General features: G+C 41.9%; 1 long non-coding RNA gene across 4 annotated transcripts in view; it reads left to right on the forward strand.

Annotated features, from left to right (window-relative positions):
• Positions 1–20736, forward strand: part of LOC122787210 — an 832143-nt gene that overhangs the window by 86609 nt on the left and 724798 nt on the right. The window contains exon 1 of one of the 4 annotated variants that reach the window (XR_006362553.1): positions 17804–17874. The exons of 2 other annotated variants lie outside the window; for them this stretch is intronic. This is a non-coding gene — a long non-coding RNA (uncharacterized LOC122787210). Of the gene's footprint in view, positions 1–17803; positions 17875–20736 lie in introns of those variants that run through there. One more of the 4 variants, XR_006362552.1, reaches the window with a different exon arrangement.

Genomic DNA, 20736 nt, shown 5'->3' on the forward strand with positions numbered 1-20736 from the left:
GATCTTCCTGACCCAGGGGTCAGCCATTTACAATGAAAAAGGCCAAAAAGGTCAGTCTGATTCGACAGCTGTACTGCCTCCTCCAAACGTTTCTCTTGAGGCTGGTGAAAGCCTGGAGGACTGTCCAGTTTCTTTCTCAGATTCCTCTGCCATTGCCACTTTGGAGGCCAGCATGGAGCTGACACCACTCACGTCCATGGAAGTTTTGCAGATATCCGCTTCAGATGGACAGGGGAAACAGCGGCTGGTTATTACTGAAGGGCCTGGGGGTGTTCCTCAAATTTTAGTGAGGGAAGAGGTTCTGACTACCAGTACTGAGTGTCATCAAGGGTCAGAGCCTTCAAAATATTTCAAGATTGATGTAACACTTAAAAAGTTGCAGAAAGTTAAACATATTTTCCTGCTCTATAAGATCCTCAGAGTGAATGGCAAAACTGCACTCAAGGCCTCTTTTATGACCTTATTGCTCTTAAGCCTCAGCAGGGAGTTTCTGTTGCTGCTCCTCCCTGGTCTTCTACCCCTCTTAAGAGATGCAGGGAGCAGGATTCTTCTTCTGAGGAGGATGCTGATTCTGATGGAGTCCCTTACATATTCCTCCCAGATTTCTTCACCACAAAGATTTTGTTTGGTAATACTATTTACAGAATGCTGGAATTTTTCAAATGGAACTGTGCTCAGGTGTCTGATGTTCAGAAGAGGTATATGAGCTTCTACAAATGGTGTCTCCTAAATCCTCATCTGTTCCTTCTGTTCTTGCTGCCTTGCTGGATGCTTTTTCCACTGCTTCTCAGGCTCCTGATTCCCAACCCCCTGCTCCCAAAAAAACATGCTAGGTATTATAAAGTGCCTGAGGACTGCCAATTTCTTTATGTGTCCCTCTGCTAAACTCTCTGTGGTGTCAGTTGCTTCTGATAAGCCCTTCAGATTGTTGCCTTCCATTAAATTGCTTCCATCTGATAAGGACAGCAAAACCATGGGGAGGCTGGGTAAGGAGGTGCATACCTCTGCTCCTGACAGCAAAACCATGGAGAGACTGTGTAAGGAGGTGCATACCTCTGCTCCTGACAGCAAAACCATGGAGAGACTGGGTAAGGAGGTGCATACCTCTGCTCCTCTAGCCTTTAGAACTATTAACTATCAGACACATATGACTAGGTACATTTTGGCTCTTCTCTCTCAGCCCTGTCAAGCTATTTCTGATCTCCCTGATTCTGAGGAGAAGGCCTCTGCTCTTGCTTTGCTAGGGACATCCTCCCAAGTAGCTCACCATTCCATAACATGCAGCCATGATGCAGCTGATGCTTCATCTACAGCTGCTGCTTTTGGATCTGTTTTGATGAGGTATTCCTGGCTCAGACTTCAGCTTTTGCCAGATGATATCAAAGCTAAATTGATGGATGCTCCTCTGGATAATAAATATTTATTTAGGGCTGCTGCTGCAGAGTTGTTTAAGTCCCTGCAAGAAAAGGGCAAGGCCTTACAGGAGTTGAAGCATGTTTTTGTTTCCCTGTGCCCAAGTTGCAGAGGAATTATCCTAATGCACCTGCTTTTGTCCATAGACAGCCTTACCCTGCCCCCAAAGGTAAAAAGGGTGGTGGAAGGGCTCCGCTGCTAAGGCTACCTAAACTCCTCCTACTCAGAAGCCTGCTTTTCCTGACAAACCAGGTTCTGTGACTATCCTTGCCCTGCTCTTCTCAGTCACATTCCTCTTTCTCTGTTCATAGGTTAGTACTAAGCTAACTGCCCTTGCGAGCCATTTTAAGCCTAGCCAATTATCTCTTATGAGACTCAAACCCTGCACCTTGTGTTTGTAAGGCAAACACATTAACCATTAGGCCACCCTCCCAACCTAAAAAAATGACTAGCTTCAGCACTCTGATATTCACAGGTTAGTAGTAGACTAACTGCCCTTGCGAGCCATTTTAAGCCTAGCCCATTATCCCTTGTTAGACTCAAACCCTGCACCTTGTGTTTGTAAGGCAAACACTTTAACCATTAGGCCACCCTCCCAACCCAATCTGTGTCTCTCTGTCCCTACCTATTTGGCTACAGATCAGCCAGGACTCCTGGATTGTTTCCATAATTCATTATTACATGGTTTGGAAATCTCTTCCCCTTTTTCTGGGCATTCCTCAGCACCTCAGGAGCAACTGCCCTTTTTTCAGAGATGCTTCTGGGCCTGTCAGCTCAGGGAACTATTCAGGAAGTATCAATTCCTCAAAGGGGGAAGGGGTTTTATTCAGAATGTTTTTGGTCCACAGGAAAGAAGGCACTTGGAGACCCTTTCTGGATCTTTCTCAGTTAAACACATTTTTGAAGGCCCCTTCCGTTCGGATGTTATCCCTGCAAGCATTGTTGCTTTTGCTACTTCCTCAGGCTTTTCTACCTTCCCTGGATCTTAAGGATGCTTAACTACACATTCCTATTCATCCCCTTTTCATGAAGTTTTTGCATTTTTATCGCTTCTTGGCATTTTCAGTTCTTTGCTGGCATCCCTGCCTCCTCTCAAGGCTTTAACTCTCATTGTTTTCTTTCAATCCCTTCTTCCTTTGGCTTTAGTCACAGCCAGAGAATTTCTCAGGGCTTTGGATTACATGGCGTCCACCATCCCTGTTGCTCCCTCCTGCCAAGCTCCACATGAGAAAGCTCCAGTGGTTTCTAAAGTCAGTTTGGCTCCAGCATTCTCATCCTTTAGATTTTCTAGTCCCTCTTCTTCCATGCCTCAAGGTGGAACATCACTGGTGCATTTATCTGTTGTCCCTCAACCCAGGGCTTCCTTTTCAACCTCCACTCCCCTCTCAGGAACTTTTCATTGATGCCTCAGACATGTATGGTGGGGGGCCTCCTTTGGCATTCTGAAGGTTCAGGGCTTTTGGTCACTTCAACAAAAGAAGGACCACATCAATGTTAAAGAGCTGAGAGCTCTTTTGCTGGCCCTTCAAGGTTTTCATTCTCTTTTCCTTCCAGGTCCCCTAAATATTCTTACAGACAATACTACAGTGATGTTGTATGTCAACAAGCAAGGGGGACAAGGTCTTATCTCCTATGCAGGTTAGCCCTTCAGGTTTTGGAGCTAGCTATCCAGTATCAGGTGAGCCTTCAGGCATTTTACATTCCCTCAGATCAGAACATAGTGGCAGATTCTCTGAGCAGGTCCATAACACAATCCCATGAGTGGATGCTTCATAAGGATGCGTTTCTGGACATTGTCCACCAGTGGGGTACTCCTCAAGTAGATCCATCTGCCTCCCCCTCTGAACAGACAACTTCCTCAATGTTGTGCCAGAGCCCCATGCCCTCTGGCCTGGAAGATAGATGCCCTCTCCTTTTCTTGGAATGAGATGTTTCTTTATGCCTTCCATCCCCTTCCTCTCATTTTGAAAGTCCTGTTCAGGATAAACAGGATACTCACAAAATCTTACTGTTGACCTCTTTTTGGTCCAGACAGCATTGGTTCCTTCTTCAGCATTTTTCCAGGGGCAGTCATCACAAGATACCTCACAGGGTGGACCTTCTCACACAAAACAAGGGATCTCTCATCCATCCTCACCTGTCCACTCTTCAACTGACTTTGTGGGTGATGGGATTTTGATCCCCTATAGACACTTTTTTTTCCTGAGGATGTGGTTCAGATCCTGCAGGAGGCCAGGAAACCCACTACTAGTAAGTCTTACTTATCCAAATGGAAGATGTTTTCTATTTGGTATCTTTCTTGTAACCTAGCTCCACTTACTGTGGATGTTTCTTTGGTTCTCTCTTGTTTGTGTGAATTGTTCAATGCTGGGTTGGCATATTCTTCTGTTAAGGCCCACCTTTCAGCTTTCTCTGCTTGTCTGCCTTTGACTCCTCCTTTAGTCTCTAGTTTTGAGGCCAAACAATTTCTTAAAGGTGTCCTTCACATTAGGCTTCCCAGGAAGCCTGTTCATCCTTCCTGGGACCTTAGTTTTATTTTAGTAAAGTTGACTCAGGGCTCCTTTTGAGTCTGTTGCTTCAGCTTCCATTCAGCATTGCTCTTGGAAGACTGTTATTCTTTTGGGCCTTACTTCTGCCAGATGGGTGTCTGAGCTGCAAACCCTTATGGCTGTTCCTCCTTTTTGTTTTCCATAAGGACAGGGTGTCCCTTCATCCTAATCCTTCTTTTGTGCCCAAGGAGGTTAATGAGTTGTCTCTTAATCATTCTATTCATTTGCCCACTTTTTTCCCCTTCTTCATTGTCTGCTAGTGAGGAGGTTTTGCACACCTTGTATTTGCAGAGACAACTCAGTTATTATTTCTATAAGACCAAAGCACTTTGCAGATCTGAGCAGCTGTTTTTCATTTCATCCTAGGACTTAAGTTTGGCTGTTTCCCGTCAAACCATTTCTTGGCTATCTAAAGCCATTTCTTTTTGCTATTCCTTTCATGGAAGGAGCCTTCCTTCTTCTGTTAAGGCTCATTCTACTAGGGCTGTTGCTTCTTCTGGTGCTTTTTTCAAGTCTATGGACACTAATTCTATTCTTAAGGCAGCTACCTGGTGTTCTGTGCATACCTTTACCAAGAACTATATGTTGGATGATATGACCTCTAGGGCCAGAGCTGGCTTTGCCAGGGCCATTCTCCATGGCCCTTCCACCTCCCAGTCTTCTTCCTCAGCTATTGTACTCTCACTTCTGTAAAGAATACTTCAACAGTGATATGGAAGGACATAGTACAGTTACATAAAATCTTATCATAACAGTAGATGTACTTCTCTTCGTGGCTGCAGTATTCCCTCCCGCCCTCCTCCCCTGGTCCTTTTCTTCCTTCTGGATGGGCTTAGTCCAAAGAAGCTAGTATGTAACATTGTTCTTACTGGGGCTTTTCCGTCCTGAGGATGGTATGTCTGGGTATCACCTTTCTGCCCTACTCTGCACATGGGGAGCATATGTGTGATGCACTGTGTATCCATTACAACCTAAAGGCTTTGGTATACTGGCTGGACATTGGGCTGCCCTTGGCAGGGATCTCCGTTGTACAGAATACTGCAACAGTGAAGAGTAGGACATCTACTGTTATGCTAAGATTTTACATAACTGCACTTTCTTCACTTATCAGGTCTCACACCTTTGGAATTCACTGCTCAGTCAAGTACAGAGTAGCTATATTACTGGCTGCATTATTAGGTCCCTAAAAACTTGGTTATTTCATCTGATCTTTTTTCCAGCAACATTTGGCAAACATGATCCTTCTTAGCATTCTCTGGTTTTAGGCTGCTTATTTTATTGATAATTTATTATTTATTGTTTGATTGTAGTGTAATATGCCTTGGCTTCTAACTAACCTGACATTCTTGCATAGCGGACACTGCATTCATTTAGCTGGTTTGGTGAACTACTTATGTTTATTGTTTGGTTTCCCACTTCTCTCCATGCTTCTTGTATTATGTTACTTATTAGATATTGTTGCAGGCCATACCAGATAAGAGGTCCCTTCACACTAAGTGTGCTCACCTGAGGCTAGTTTACAAATAAATGTGAGTTATGTTTTATGATGGTTACTATGTGCCACCATCCTCACCTACAAAAAGTTAGTACATCTGATAGATGGGATTATGGGTACTGACACTGATCTGATGATTGTAGGAAGGGTTTCATGAAACCCATGATGATCTCATTGCTCTGCCCTCTTACTGTACAACATGATTTTTATGCACATCCCAAAGTTATAGTCATGTTCTTTATGCTGTAGTCCATCCACCCCTGCTCCAGCAGTAAGCAAGTTACATCAAGCCTGCCTTGGGAGAGCAGTTACTCAGTCATGCAACCATCTCCTACCCAGTGTGATCCCAGTAGCCATTCTATCTAAAAGATGAACATCAAGTGAAGCATTTGTCTAGCATCTACTTACAGGATTATAGGAATTGCAAGGCAAGTAAATTGTGAGTGCATTTACACCTTGCCATTACCCAACCTTATGATGCACCTATCCTTTCTAGAAGGGCAATTCATTCAGGTCAGGGATGAATTTGTGGATGCCTATTCAAACATTAAGGTTCATCTTGAAGAATGCAATGGTATTACCTTGTTGAACATGCAATTCCAATTTATTTCAGAGATAGGGGTAGACGTTCTGCAATAAAGCTGTCCCTCCAGCATGTTTTATGTAAATGCAGGTGGACATTCAAATGCTTACTTCTTCTTCTTTCGGCTTTTCCTGCTTAGGGGTCACCACAGCAGATCACCTGTCCACTCATGATTGGCAGTAGAGTTTTATGGTGTCGAGTTGCCAGCCCAGCACCCAACCTTCGATGGAAGGCACACACATGCACACACTCACACCTAGGGCCAATTTAGAGTGTTCAATCCACCTACAGCATGTCTTTGGGATGTGGGAGTAAACCGGAGCACCCAGAGGAAACCCACGCGACCACAGGGAGGACATGCAGACTCCGCACAGAAGGCACCCCAGCCGAGGATCAAACCGGAGAACCCCTTGCTGTGAGGCAACAACGCTAAGTGCTGCACCACCGTGGCTGCCCAAATGCTTACTCTCCTGTTTGTGAAATTATCGTATAGAGGTCCAGGAGATCAAAGAGGGTGCTTAATGAAACATAATACAAAACATAGATCATCATGTATGAGTCTATAAGACACCAAGTACAGAGACAGAACTGCAGTCCTGTCTTGTTACTCAAAGTTCTTTAGACCAGTAATAATTTTAGTAAGGAATGGCTGTGACCTTTCTAGTCGTGTGATGTGTCTAGACAGGTGCTCACCAAATGGGGCATTAGTCTAATTAGAGCAGAGTTCAGAGTGATGATACCTTCTTTTGACCTAGATAAACTACCTTTAGATATCAGTTGTGCTAATTAGAAGAATTTTCTGACTACTGCTGCTATGTGGTGGTAAAGACGAAGGAGGAGTTGACCAAGGTACTGAGATCTCTGACAACTGCATCAGTTTAAAGCAGGAACGCTGGCTATATTTTAAAGTGAAGGAATCATTCGTCTTTAAGGATTACTTCCTTCTGTAATTATACCATATCAAAAGGCATTCAGACAATAACACTCAACCTGCAGTCATTGGCAAACAGTGTTAGAAATAAATCTTGGTTATGGGTTGAAGGTTGTTAAAGTATATACCAAAAAGAAGGGGTCCTAGCCAAGGGCCCTGAGGTACACTACTTGTTAATTTTCTTCATTACCCAGCAGTGTATTTCAGGGGTCCTAGCCTAGGGCCCTGAGGTACACTACTAGTTAATGTCTTGCTTACTGAAGCAGTAGATGGTACTTTGACTATGAGAGTTCTGTCTTTCTGCCAGTTTGCTACCCACCTTACCATATTAAGGTCTACATATAAGTATCATAGCTTATTTATAATGCCAGTATGTGGGATGGTGGCCAATGCCTTGGCAAGAGCCAGATAGGCTGCGTGGACCAAGAGACCACAAACATCTGCCTTTGTGGCCTTCTCAAAAACATTTACTAAATTAAGTAGACGTGGCCTTTCTTTGATGTAAAAGAAAGTGCTGATGGTCTAGATGTATGAGATTGTTGATACTGCAGTTTATGAAATTAGATGTGATGCATTCCACAGTCTTGCTGATTAAACTAGCTAAGCTGATGAGTCTCTAGTTGCCAGGGTCTGCAGTGGCACTTCTTAAGGAAGGGACATCACAACAGTTCTCCATATACTGTGACTGAGTTTAAGCAAGCTCATGAAGGATTCCTCAGGGGCATATTTAGTGCTATTTATTAGGCATCTGTTTAAATTGCTTGTACCCACAGAAGTCATATTTTTAGTTTTTGAAAGCACATTTAGATCATGCTCCTTTATGATCTTAGGGGGTGTAAGTATCTTAACCGGATTAAGGATTCAGAGATTCACAGAACTGAGATGACTGGTTCTGGGGTAAAGTTGTCACAAAGTTTAGTATATTATCTATGTCGTTTGGGTCAGAATCGGTGTTACCATTATGGATTAGTTCAGGATGATGCTGAGTGTTGTATCTTGCTTTTTGGATGGAATTAAATAAGGAGTTATGATTACCTTTGGCTTCAGAAGCTAGTTCAGTTCATAGGAGGTTACTAGGCTAATGGTTCTAGGGCCCTTACAAGCCTAACCAAGTACAACCCCTGTTCCCAAGAATATCAAGGTATTATGTGGAACTAAGTAAACACCTACTATCCCTGCCCAAGAGGGACACAGGTGAAACTCCTGGGGTGAATTTGTGGTTTCCCATCCAAGCATCCAAACTATGCCTAAATAGTGTCAGCGAGGGGCTCTGCTTCACCTAAATTGTAAGTTTTTTCCAGAGGAGAAGTAACCTCTGTGAGACATATCCATCTCTCCAGCAAGTCCTGTTGATATCACATACTAGTACGAGTTCCCCAGAGCGAGTGCATCTTGTACCATTTGATTTACAAATGTGCAGCATTTCTATTAGAACAGGATCTGAGATTGCTTTATATGCAAGGCAGAGGTCACCTCTGAATAGTCTGTAAGACACAGAGTGTAGTCACAGTGATTTCAGTCTATCAACATATGACATATGCTAAAGACCCTGAATTTTCTTTGTAAGAAACCTTTAAGGTAATTCCAGTTGTTGCAGCTGCTTGGTAAGGTACATACCAAAGGCAGCATTGTACTCTATAACTGGCCTGATGAGTGAGGAGTACAGGGGGGTTATAACCTCTTTTGTTCTGGATGTAATGCCATTACATATGAGTTGGGTAACATAGAAAGCCTTTCTTACCACTCTGGAGATGTGGTCTAAGGAAAGGTTGCTGTTAACCTTTGTGCCCAAATCTCTCACCACTGATTGCATGCTTAGTGTGTTGTTGCCCTTGCTGAAGGGGATGATGTTGCATTTTTTTGCAATGAGTTTTAACCCATGATTTTGGCACCAGTCATTTGTCTGTGCAAGCCCCTGTTGTAGGATGTAGACATCGTTTCGGTCGATAACTGCACCCAATTTGCAATCATCAGCAAACTTTTCCAGCCATAAGCCTTTTGTTTGGCCTGTACATCTGAGAAGTAGATTCCAAACAATAGGGGCCCCAGCACAGATCCTTGTGGAACACCACTGGTTACGGGTCTGCTGGTGGAGGTGGAGTCACCAATTTTAATTGTGTGCATTCTATAGGAGAGCCAGTTTGTACCCTCCTGACAATATACGGGTTGATCCCCAGCTGGCTGAGTTTATCAATGATGTCTGAGTGGGGAATAGTTTCAAAGACCTTGGCCAGGTCCATGTAGGCCATATGCATGGATTTGCCTTCATCCAGGGCTTTGGTGACTGTCATAAAGAAGTCCACCAAGTTCAAGAGGCAGGATTTCCCTTTACCGAAGCCAGACTGGGTTGGATTGAGCATTTGGAGGTCTCCTATATCTTTGTTGATATGGTCCACAATTATTCTTTCCATAGCCTTGCAAATTAGGCTGGTCAGGCTTATTGGTCTATAGTTTCCAGGGTCTGTGGAGGTACCTCCTTTATGTAGTGGGATGATGGCTGCTGTTTTCCATTAAGCAGGTACAAAACCAGTGCTTAGACTGTGGTTAAAAAGAGTACCTAGAGGTGCAGCTAGTTCCTGTATTATCAGGTCCCATAGACGCTGTGTTTTTGGATTTGGAGAGAGCGTTTACAATCCACTCCTTGGAGATACTAGGTGGAGGCAAGTGCTAGGGATGCTTTGTGGGATATGTGGTGAGGACAGGGGGAAGAAGTTTTCACTAAACCTGTCAGCTAGCAGGTCAGCTATTTCTGTGGGTTCAGTATATGTGGTGTCATTAATAACCAGTTCTGTGCAGATCTGGGTTTTTCTTTTAAGGTTTCTGACATAGCTAAAGAAGACCTTATGGTTATCCTTAGTGAAGGAGATTAATTTGGATTCATAGTTAGCTTTAGAATGCCTTACAAGGAGTCTTATTTGCTTGTTTAAGCTGAGGAGGGAATGCTTCCAATCCAGAGACTGTTCCTTCCTGCTCTTGGACAGCAATTTCTTTCTCTTATTGTACAACCTGTTAATGGCAGATGTCTACTAGGCAGGTTTGTTCTTTCTTGAGAATCTTGTTTTAATCCTATCAGGTACAGCTGACTCAATGCATTTGTATAGATGCTTATACAAGGCAATGGTATAAATCCCAGTATAGGTGTCCATGCCATTGGTGAGGGCAGGGGCTATGAAGCTATTAATGTTGTCACGTATTAGGTTGTAATTGGTTTTGGAGAAGTTTTTTAGTCTAGTTTCTGCTAATGGGGAGTCAGATGTTATCGTTACTTGTAATGAGACTGATTTATGATCAGACCTCACTAGGGAGGGACACACACATGGGGTGGTGCAACAATTACCCATGTTAGTCAGCACCAAGTCCAGAATATATGAGCCCCTGTGGGCAGCTGGTCCAGGGCATTGGAGTTGATGAACTCTAAGAATCTTTGGGCAAGGGTGTTGATACACGTATAATTACCCAAACTATGGACGGGTGTTTGGTTGTATCTTGAGTGATTCTAGTAGATCCAATTATGCAGTGTGGTTATCCTGGTTCATGGAAGGGTCCTATAACTTGCAATAACTTGGAGAGGGGTCTTACTCACAGTCAATTTGACCTAGATTAGTTCAAGGGAATTGTTCTGTTTAACCAATCTAGAGGTGTATTTATCTTTGATGAATACTGATACTCCCCCTCATTCAGTTCTCGCACTTTCAGTTTGTGGTCTGAATGTGTGGAAGACATTATAATCCAGTATGGCCAGCACCTTCTAAGGTGAGGACTGCTTCTAGTGAGTGCAATTTTAGGTTTAGACTCCTAGTGTTTAGCAGGATAACCTTGAGGTTGCTTTTTGAAGACATTATTACATCTGGAAGTTTTTTTGTTGTGACATTGCCTAAAAAAGGCACTATGGGGGAGGCAAGAGCCTTAGCCAGCCACTGAAATCCCATAGATGAGAGATGAGGAGCATCTGTGGCAAAGCTGCATGGTCTATGTACCATGTCATCCCAGGCTGACAGCTACTGGATCCCCTTAGGTCATGCTCCTTTATTCACCTTTGATCTTCTTGATGGTATCCTTTAGTTTTTCATTGATTCTTTTGATAGAGTCTTTAATGAACGTATATTTAGTTCTATCACTAGGAAAGACTAGTTGACATAATGGTTAAGGCCTTCACTTCCTCTGCATAAGGTACAAGGTCTGCTCCTGACCTCCGGCCAGTGCCAATTTGGAGATTGTATGTTCTCCTTGTGTCTCTGTGGGGTTCCTTCCATGTCTACCTCCAAAATACATGCTGAGCATTTCCATCTCAAATGCGACTAAGAATGGAGCTATGAGCAGCGGCAGCAGCACAGACTCTAAGTAGTGCCCTGCAGGGGAAGAGTTGTATAGACCAACCACTTTGGGCATCTTCTGTGACTCACAGTATCCTCAACATAGGAGAACACAGATCACAGATTGAATGCTCGATGGTGTAAAATATGGCTCTCAGAGATTCAGTCATGTTGACTAATGTCATCAAATTGTCATGGGTATTTGCCAGTGACAAATAGGTTAGGGACCTGACCTACTCTGACCTATGCCAATTGTGGGAGGAGTATATATGCCTGTATTGGCTAGTGTGTGCCTGCCATAAAGCCCAGCAATCCCGGATCAGTAAGCTACTCGCTGGCAGGTGTCCAGTTGCACAGCTTGGGTTACCTGGGATAGCTCTGTTGAGCAAAAGCTGGATGTAAAACCAACCCACCTGCCAAATATGAACTAAAAATGTAGGTTCAGTGACAAGATGCAGCTTGGAACTGGATGACATGATGGTAAAGAGGAGGCTAGACATCCTATGTATCCATGAGAGAAGTTGGAAGGGCAGTTCAACAAAGTTACTTGGCTTGGGATCCAATGTCTGCTACTCAGGAGGAGAACAGGGTAGAAATAGTGTGGAAATTGTGAGGGAGAGGTTACAGAAGGCAGAGAAGGATATCCTCAGAATTAGTGACAGACTCATGACAGTCAGACTCCAGTGTAATGGCTGGGCACTATTCCTAATCCCAACCTATGCTATGAAGAAAAGAGTGCATTCAGACAGCAATTGCAGGCCCTACTAGATAAAACAGAGCAATATGAATTGGTGTTGATAATGGGTGATCTGAATGCACATATTGGGACACACAGAAAAGGATATTTGACCTGAATGCACAAATTGGGGCACGCATAAATGGATATGAGAACTGCCTGGGTCCACATGGGTAGGGCAACAGGAATGAAGGAGAAACCATTTTAGACTTCTGTCTGGCAGATGGCTTGATAGTACTCAACACATGGTTCAGAAAGAGAGACAGTCACAAGATCACATACAAGAGTGGCCAACATGCAACTCGGGTAAACATCCTCTTATTAAGGAAAGGGGAGTGGGGTAGAATCAGTGAAACAGTCTGCTCACCTCATAAAGCACCAGTTGCCACATCAGCTGTAAATAGTGGTTAGAAAAGGCTAAAAGGTCAGCAGAGATCAGGCTGAAGGCCTTGAAGCTGACTATAAAGAAAGCACAACATTTTATGGAATTACTCGGGGCTGTAGCACCTCAAGAAGGAGAGGAAATAGGCAGAGTTGAAGAAGAATGGTAGTGCCTCAAAACAGCATGTGTGAGGACTACAGAACAGATATGCTTTGAGCCAGGTATGGAAATAAGGAATTTAAGGAAAGATGGTGGTGAAATGCAGAAGTCCAGGGAGTTATCAAAAGAATGGAAGAGTGCAGGAAAAAGTGGGAGATAGAAATAAATAGACCAGGCTAGGAAGAACTACTGGTTGGCTAACAAAGTGGCTAAGAAAGGAGTTGCAATAGCAAGAAACAAGGCATCAGAGCTTCTGGAAAGTGACTCAGTAAGGGGCACAAAGAAACTGCATCAGGATGCAAAGCAAAGACAGAAAGATGAAGAAGATAGTCAGACACCCTTCATAAGGGGTACCAGCAACAACCTGATCACCAGCCCACAGGACATCAAAGGCAAACAGAAGAAGTATCTCCAGCAGGTTTTAAATGAAGAAAACCCCAAAGAAGCAGTTGGAATTGCAGCAAAAGGAGGAATTAGAAGTTGAGAACTTAGATAGAAAGGAAAACAGTAGAGCAGGTTAACAGCTTCAAGTATCTGGGAGGGGTGGTTAAGGTGAAAGGAAGTCTAAATGAGGAGGTCAAAGCTAGAATCTTTGGAGCTGCATCCACCTGGCACAGTGTGTCAGGGGTAGTGTACGACAGAAGAATTCCAAAGAAGCTGAAAAGTAAGGTGTACAAAACAGTGATGCGACCAGTAATACTGTATGGTACAATAACCTCAGCAGTAAAGGCAGAGCAGCTGAGGAAGGTAGAGATGATGGAAATGAAGTGCCCTGAGGTGGGTGGTAGGATGTACACAGTAGGACAGATGAAGAAATGAGGACATAAGAACACAAGCCAAAGTAGCGCCAATTGCTGAAAACACCAAAGAGAACAGATTACTGTGGTTCGGGCACATGTGCAGAAAAGCAGAAGACGATCTGGTGAAAAATATTTTAGAATAGGCAAGAAAAAGGCAAGGGAAAACTAGGATGTCCAGCAAAGAGGTGGATGGATTGTGTGTGAGAGAAGGCCTGCAACTGTCAGAAATGAGTGTTGAAGAAGTTAGGAAAGTGGCACTAATAGAGAGACATGGTGACAGTTGACATGACACCCTGGCCACATGTAAAAATGGGAAAAAGGGAGTTGATAATGATGAAGGTTTGTTATAAGGCTTTAGAAGTTTTTTTTTTTTTTTTTTTTTTTACTTTTGTCGGACTAATTACATACGTCTCTTGCAGGGACTGTCAGATCTGTACACTTTTTCACATTGGAGTAAAACTGTGTTGGCTAAGTAGCAGCTCAGGCTGCTTAGGAACTGATGATACTACAAGTACATTTTGAGAGCTTATTGTAGTATTTAGTAGAGTTCTTCTCAATCAGAATTTTAACTGGCGGAGGTGGTAGTTGAGACTTTAAAGGAAAAGTTCATTAGCTTGTAGTTACATTTAACCAATGATGAAGATATTATATCACAGAAGTTAGAAGAGTGGCGCTGAATTGAGAGAGATGGTTTCAGTTGACAAGATACTTTCACCACATGTTGAAAATTGGAAAAAGGAGGTTATTGATGATGATGACGGAGATATTATAGAAGTGGTAAATGTGAGGGCTGTGTTGCTAAGGACAGCATCAAGAACATTGAGTCCCCTAGTGGGATGATTTATTATTTGTATTAGGGAATTATCATTTAATAATCCCATAATCTTTTGGGCATAGCATACCTCTCAACATCTTAATGCAAGAAATCTGGACAAAGCCTAACATAATGGGAGGACAAAGGCCCAGAAATAGGGACAGATGTTAAATATTGCTGTTATAAACTTAGAACGTTGCTAGAATAATAGGATTTGCATTAGCATGTATTTTTTAAATGATACAAGGTCTAAAACTCAAATGTCTGTCATTATTTAGTGACCTTAATCAACAGTGATTTGCTAGAGAGCCACAAATTTTATAAGGAACAGAATAAAAAATATGAGTCAACAATCTGGAAATTCTCCGAAAATCTGGACAGTTGACGGGTATAGGGTTTAACTAACTTTTGAATTATAGGTGTACCAATTTATAGATGTATAATGATTTCAGAGATTGCATCTAGGAATCTCTCAAGGTCACCTGGGTGCATAGAGGGAATCCCATAGAAAGCTTTAAACTGATAATTTATTCAGTTTAGGGTATGTTGGAGTTTAATTCAGTCTATGGGTCTCAAGGAATTTGCTTAGAGATGATATGGTTCATGACAGATATGGAAACATCACTACAGTTTTCCTCAGGCCTGAATGCATGGTAAGTTCCAAACATGGGTATAGAGGGAGTGCTGTCTTTACATTGAAACCAGGTTTAAATTAAGATACAAACATAGATGGGTTCAAGTTGCAAAAGAGCCTCAAGATCAGTGCATTTGTTATTAAGACATCTGACTTTGAGAAGAACAGTGATGATATAGTTAGAACTGGAATTTGTTGTAAATATCAGCTATGTTGACATTATGAGGGCAGCAAAAGCTTTGGCCAGTAAGTAAAAGCCATAGAATGAGAAGTGTGGGCCATCATTTATGAAGCAAGTCTATCTGTTTGCATCTCATCCCAAGCTGTGGACCCCACCAGAATAAGATTGTTTTAAAACAGTTACTGTTTTTTTTTATTTAAGCATCATCCAACCTCGAAAGCATGTGTCTGACATGGACTCACAAATTTCTTGAACATTTCTGTTTGTATTTGTGGGTTTAGTGGCAGTAAACAGCTGCCTTGTGTGTCACAGATGCAGTTTCTTCTGACAGACCTTGAAAAGACATCATGCCTAACATATTACTGCAATATGAACTCATCCGCCCAGATGGTAAGAGTGATCATGGCTGAGTGTATTGACTGCAGGCAATACGAGTTCATTTACAGAAGTGATTGGACCATTAGTAATGAGAGTGAGGAAAATGAAATGGGGTCTCTTGTTTGAGGCTGAAATCTATTTCATATTGCTTGTAACTCATGCTATTGACAGATCTGGTTCAAAAATGGCTTTGAAGTCGGTGATCCATCGTATCACATAAGTCTACAGCAAAGGCTTTTGTTCTATGGAAGCTAGATAGGAGAAATGAAAAATAAAATAGACACCTATGGTCATTTGGTATGCTGGATGGCAAAATCACTTCATGCACTAAGCCTTAATGTGTCACCAAGTGTTGCAGCTAAGATCCCTGAAATCAATATGCACATACCGCTCAACTGTCCAAATTTTTGCCTCATATTTTGGTCTTTTACTCATCAAATTTTGATTTTCTAGCAAATTATTGGCACGTCATTGAGGACTGAAGTCAGAAAATAATGACAGTCTTTTGAGTTTTAGACTTTATACTCTTCAGAAAAATCATGCTAATGGAAAACCTGTTATTATATTAACATTCTAAGTTTGTAAGAGCAATACTTAAAAATTGTCCCTATTTTTGGGCCTTTGTACCACCATTATTTATGGTAATTTTAGGAAGTACATAAACTGATAAGCAGAAAAAGTTATTGAAAAGTCTTGAGAGTGACCTAAAGCCAGGCTGATAAGGTTTGTTAGTTTATCTAAATATAATTTTAAATCTGTTTTAGTAATGCTGCTGTTTTTTTATGTTTTCCTTAAAACGCTAAGTAGCAGGAAATAAAAGATAGTCATTGTTAAGAAAATAGATTTTAATACTTTAAAAGCAGTAAAATCAAAACATACCACCGGCAGGTTTTACCATTTTGTCTCAGTCTACCTCATCCCAAGACGAGTTAGCCAATAGTTACCTTCCCAATCCCATGAGAGCATTTCTATTTGACCACTGGTCACCATGACAGTCAGATATGGTCAGATACAAAGGTGTTTTACATCTACATGGCACTAACAAATTTCATAGGGAAATCAGCACAGCTTGATGGAACAAGAACAGCAGTGTTCATACTATACTGCTTTGTATGGGTCATTGTTTATCACAGGGGGAGAAATGCTGCCCTTCTGACAACTAGAAAGAGTTAATTGAATATCTGGGTTCCAGTCTCTACTTCCAAATGTCATCTACACAATTAATTTCTGCTTAGAGAGAACCTTTTATGCAACCTCTAAAGATTCTCTACACTTTGGATAGACTTTTTTTTTTTTTTTTTTGTGAAAGTGCTAATTTTATAATGGTCCTCTTGACCCTTTCTTTGGCAATGTGTGCTTTGAGCTGTGGTCACAATAGATCCAGTTGATGAGTTTTAGCCATACTTTTTCAGATAGAACTGCATTGAAAGGAAAACCTCAGTTTTGGCACAGTTATCACTACCAAAGTACATTTCAGCATGCAAAGCCTCACCTACCTACCAGCCTGTGCAGTAAAGTATACAGACAGACCAGAATTCCACCACTATATTCGAGAGACTGGCAACACTGCAGATAACCCTTGTGATCCTTACACAATTTGTCAGAAAAGGTTCTTCTGGCCATCACATCTGTGAAGCCTTATCTGGCTTCATCATTACATCTATCTGGCTTCATCAGTACATGATGCACATGTGAATTTAATGCCCATTTAAAGTTTATTTGGCATGTTAGCTGCTAATTTCTTTCTTTCGTGAAACTGGAATGTACACACTATGATACTGTGCTATAATTTTGTTATAGCACCTTTATGGAGTGCCTTGTCTGATGACTGGGAATTCTTTAAGGTAAAGCCCTTAGAAGAGACTGAAGCCTATTCACAATTCACAAGGGGTTAATGTTTCCTGGCATGCTGCCAGCGGCATATCACCTGCACCAGCATGAGGTAGTCATAGTAGAAGTTAAACACAGGCTTTTTTGGCCTGTTGCCATCTGGCAGCTAATGCTACCTCCCCCACCCCTAGGACTGAAAGAACAAACCAGTCATACGTCAAAGAAAAGTGTAGCCTGACAAATAGCTGCATCAACAACATGACGCAGAGATGCTGTCTGCTCTTGACTTATATGGTATATCATTTCAGTCTGTGCTGTGACCCCCCCCCTCAGTCCCCCCATGTAGCTGTTGTTTTCTCAGATAGAAATTGGAGATCTGTGCTTATTATAAAATGATTTGCATCATTTGCGTCTAACAAACAGAATTTTGAGAAACTGCTGTCATTGTTTAGTCAACGTTTCTACCACACAAACTGAGCTCTGCTGTTCTTGTTTTCCCTTTTCCTTTTTATTACCCTGCTCTGTTCTTCTATTCATGCTGGCCACGCCCCTTAAACTCCATTCTTTGTTATATTATTTGCGGGATTGTTTATTCTCTTTTCTTGTCACATTCTGCTGACCAGGCTATGGGGTAGCTCTGTTTCCATGGGGTATGGTGCCATAAGTCACATGAATAGTAAGTACGCTGTGTGTTAAATAACTGGTTAGTAAAGGGCTGCAAATTAAAAATGTCTGAGCAGGGATGCAGGTTAATGATCATAGCAGGATAATATGTGTGGGTCAGTATTGGATATGTCTAACAAAGTGTATCAGACGTGAGGTGTGATCACCTGATCTTGGTCAAATTATATTTTTATTCAGATCTGAATGTCACACTGAAAACTGTCATATTTCTAATTACTGGAAACTTTTTATATACACTATCAGAAGCTGTATTGTTTATATTTTCTACTATCCATTGTAGGTTCATTCACAAAAACAGAGGTGCTTTGGTGAGGTTACTGCTATCGGGGAGTGAATTAGCCTGCAATTTCATTGCTTAAAATTAATAGCTTTATTTTTAACTTGGTGAGTAGAACTGCTATTACTTCAAATGGCAATGGAGTTAAACAAGTCTTGTTCCTTAACAAAGGAATTTTATTTATAACCAGGTCTGTTTATATGCCAATATTTCAAGCTCTTCTCTAAAAATAGTTGCACACATACAGCAATCCAATTATCTCCTACACAAAATTGCTTGTCCCTGGGCCAGAAATAGAACAATTTTAGTCACTTACCTAGGACAAAGACAGAGCAACACCTAAGAAACACAGTGGTATGTCAGCAATAAAGTGCTTTTTATAGCATTTTGATTTTGCTCTATAATATACATTTCTCCTGTGATGTATGAACTCCACCTCCACCCTAGAAAACAAATCAATCAGAATATTTTTTCCAGAGACAAAAAAATACAGGTTGTTAAAGGCAACAATTGTACTGCTCATTACTGAAGCATTTAAGCAAAGATATGAAGTTTGGTGAAGGATGTGGGAGGCAAATCTGGGGATTTTTGTAAGTGCTGACACCTATGTTCAGTTAATTAATTCATCTTCAAGATTTTAAATAATGGCTGGGATTCATAGATGGCTAGGACATGGGATAATGTGAATTAACATAGGTAGCGGCCATGCACAAGATGTCGCAATTCTAAGATATAGCATAGCTGCACAATGTTTGACAGTATCGTATGCAGCACATGCTAACAAGTGCATAATAACAAGTAAATAGGGAAACCCATGTAGATGAGTTATATACACTATACAAATGAAGAAACCCAAAATGGTAGACCTTTTCAAAGATATAGGAATGGGTAGCACTATACAGAAGCTCTTATGCATTTTGGATGCCAATGCTGACAGTGTACATTATAGGAGACATGCTACAAATACCTGCAGCAGTATCACAGCAGCAGGTGTTGGGACATGCCATCAGAACAATCTAGTGCTGACAGTGTCACACATCACAGTTGTGATCCAGTGCTGACAGTGTCGCACATCATGGTCGCAATGCAGTGCTGACAGTGTCACACATCTTGCTCACAATCCAGTGCTGACAGTGTTACACATCATGGTCGCGATCCAGTGCTGACAGTGTCATACATCATAGTCATGATCCAGTGCTGACAGTGTCATACATCATGGTCGTGATCCAGTGCTGACAGTGTCACACATCATGGTCGTGATTCAGTGCTGACAGTGTTGCACATCATGGTCATCTGTGCCAATCAAGAATGCACAGAGAGCACCTGACTCACCCCCATATAAGAGACTGATGGATTATGGACCATTTCTAAGTGGACAGAGATTCTGTAAGTGACCTGTGTCTCCCATAAGATGCCCATTCTTATGATTACAAGGTAACATATAGCATTAATTGTCAATAGGGACCTGTCCGTGACCTATACAGTACTCATTAGGGATATTGGAAGTGTCAGCCTTGCAAATCCTAAACCAGTTTCTTAACATTGTACTACAACTTGTGGAAGAGTATATCTGGTTCCTCACGAGAGCAGAGGAGAAAACCAATGCCATGTCTGGGTCTTCTATGGCTTAGCTTGTTTTCCTGAGGACCTAGGAGGCATAGATTGTATCCATGTTGCGATCAAGGCACCGATGGATCCAGAAAGCCTACAATATATAAATAGTCCCTGGAGCTCCTAGGTGATTTGTAATACCTAGAGCATTATTTGTAATGTGCCCATGTGCAACCTGGACAATTCACATGATTTACAAATTTGGCACATATCCAACCTATACTAATAGTTGCTGTAAGGGAATTTTTCAGAGGTTACAAGGTTGATAGGCACGTGCACATTCCAGGTAGACAGACACAAGGGAACAATGCATGCTGGGAGTGGGCAAATATAATATGCTGTTTCATGTGTGTGTTGCAGATTATGCCAACTATGCCCTGGAATCCTGGTTGATGACTGAGATATACAAGCCTCCGATCATGGAGGAAATTACCTATAATGCTGCCCATGTGGAAACTTAAAACATGTTGGAGCAGTTATTCAGACTACTAAAGACATGCTGCCAGTGTTTGAATACCTCAAGGAAAGCACTGCTATAAAGTCTAGACATACACAGCAAGATATTTCTTGCATAAAACATGCTCCAGAATGTGGCACAGTGCAAACAAATGGAGCATAAAGTGAACATCATAACAAAGTCTACCTTACAAATTGCAGCAACAGCAGCAGAAGTGGGGAGTCAGGAGTGAAGTATGCAACAGCTGAGCCAAAGTTAAGGCAGATGTGGATGCAGTACATTTCAGCACAGGCAAAGAGGTGGCTTCTGGTATACAACTATAGGCCAGTGGCACAGACAGCACAGAATAAAAGGATGTATGTAGTACAACACCCAGGTTATGCATAGCAGAAGATAGGTCCATGGACTGGTGAAGTTGTGCATTAGATATCAGCACACACACACACACACACACACACACACACACACACACACACACACACACACACACACACACACACACACACTTG

The sequence above is a fragment of the Protopterus annectens genome, chromosome 13.part0 (assembly GCF_019279795.1).
Source record: "Protopterus annectens isolate FY-2018-M chromosome 13.part0, PAN1.0, whole genome shotgun sequence".
NCBI lineage: Eukaryota > Metazoa > Chordata > Ceratodontiformes > Protopteridae > Protopterus > Protopterus annectens.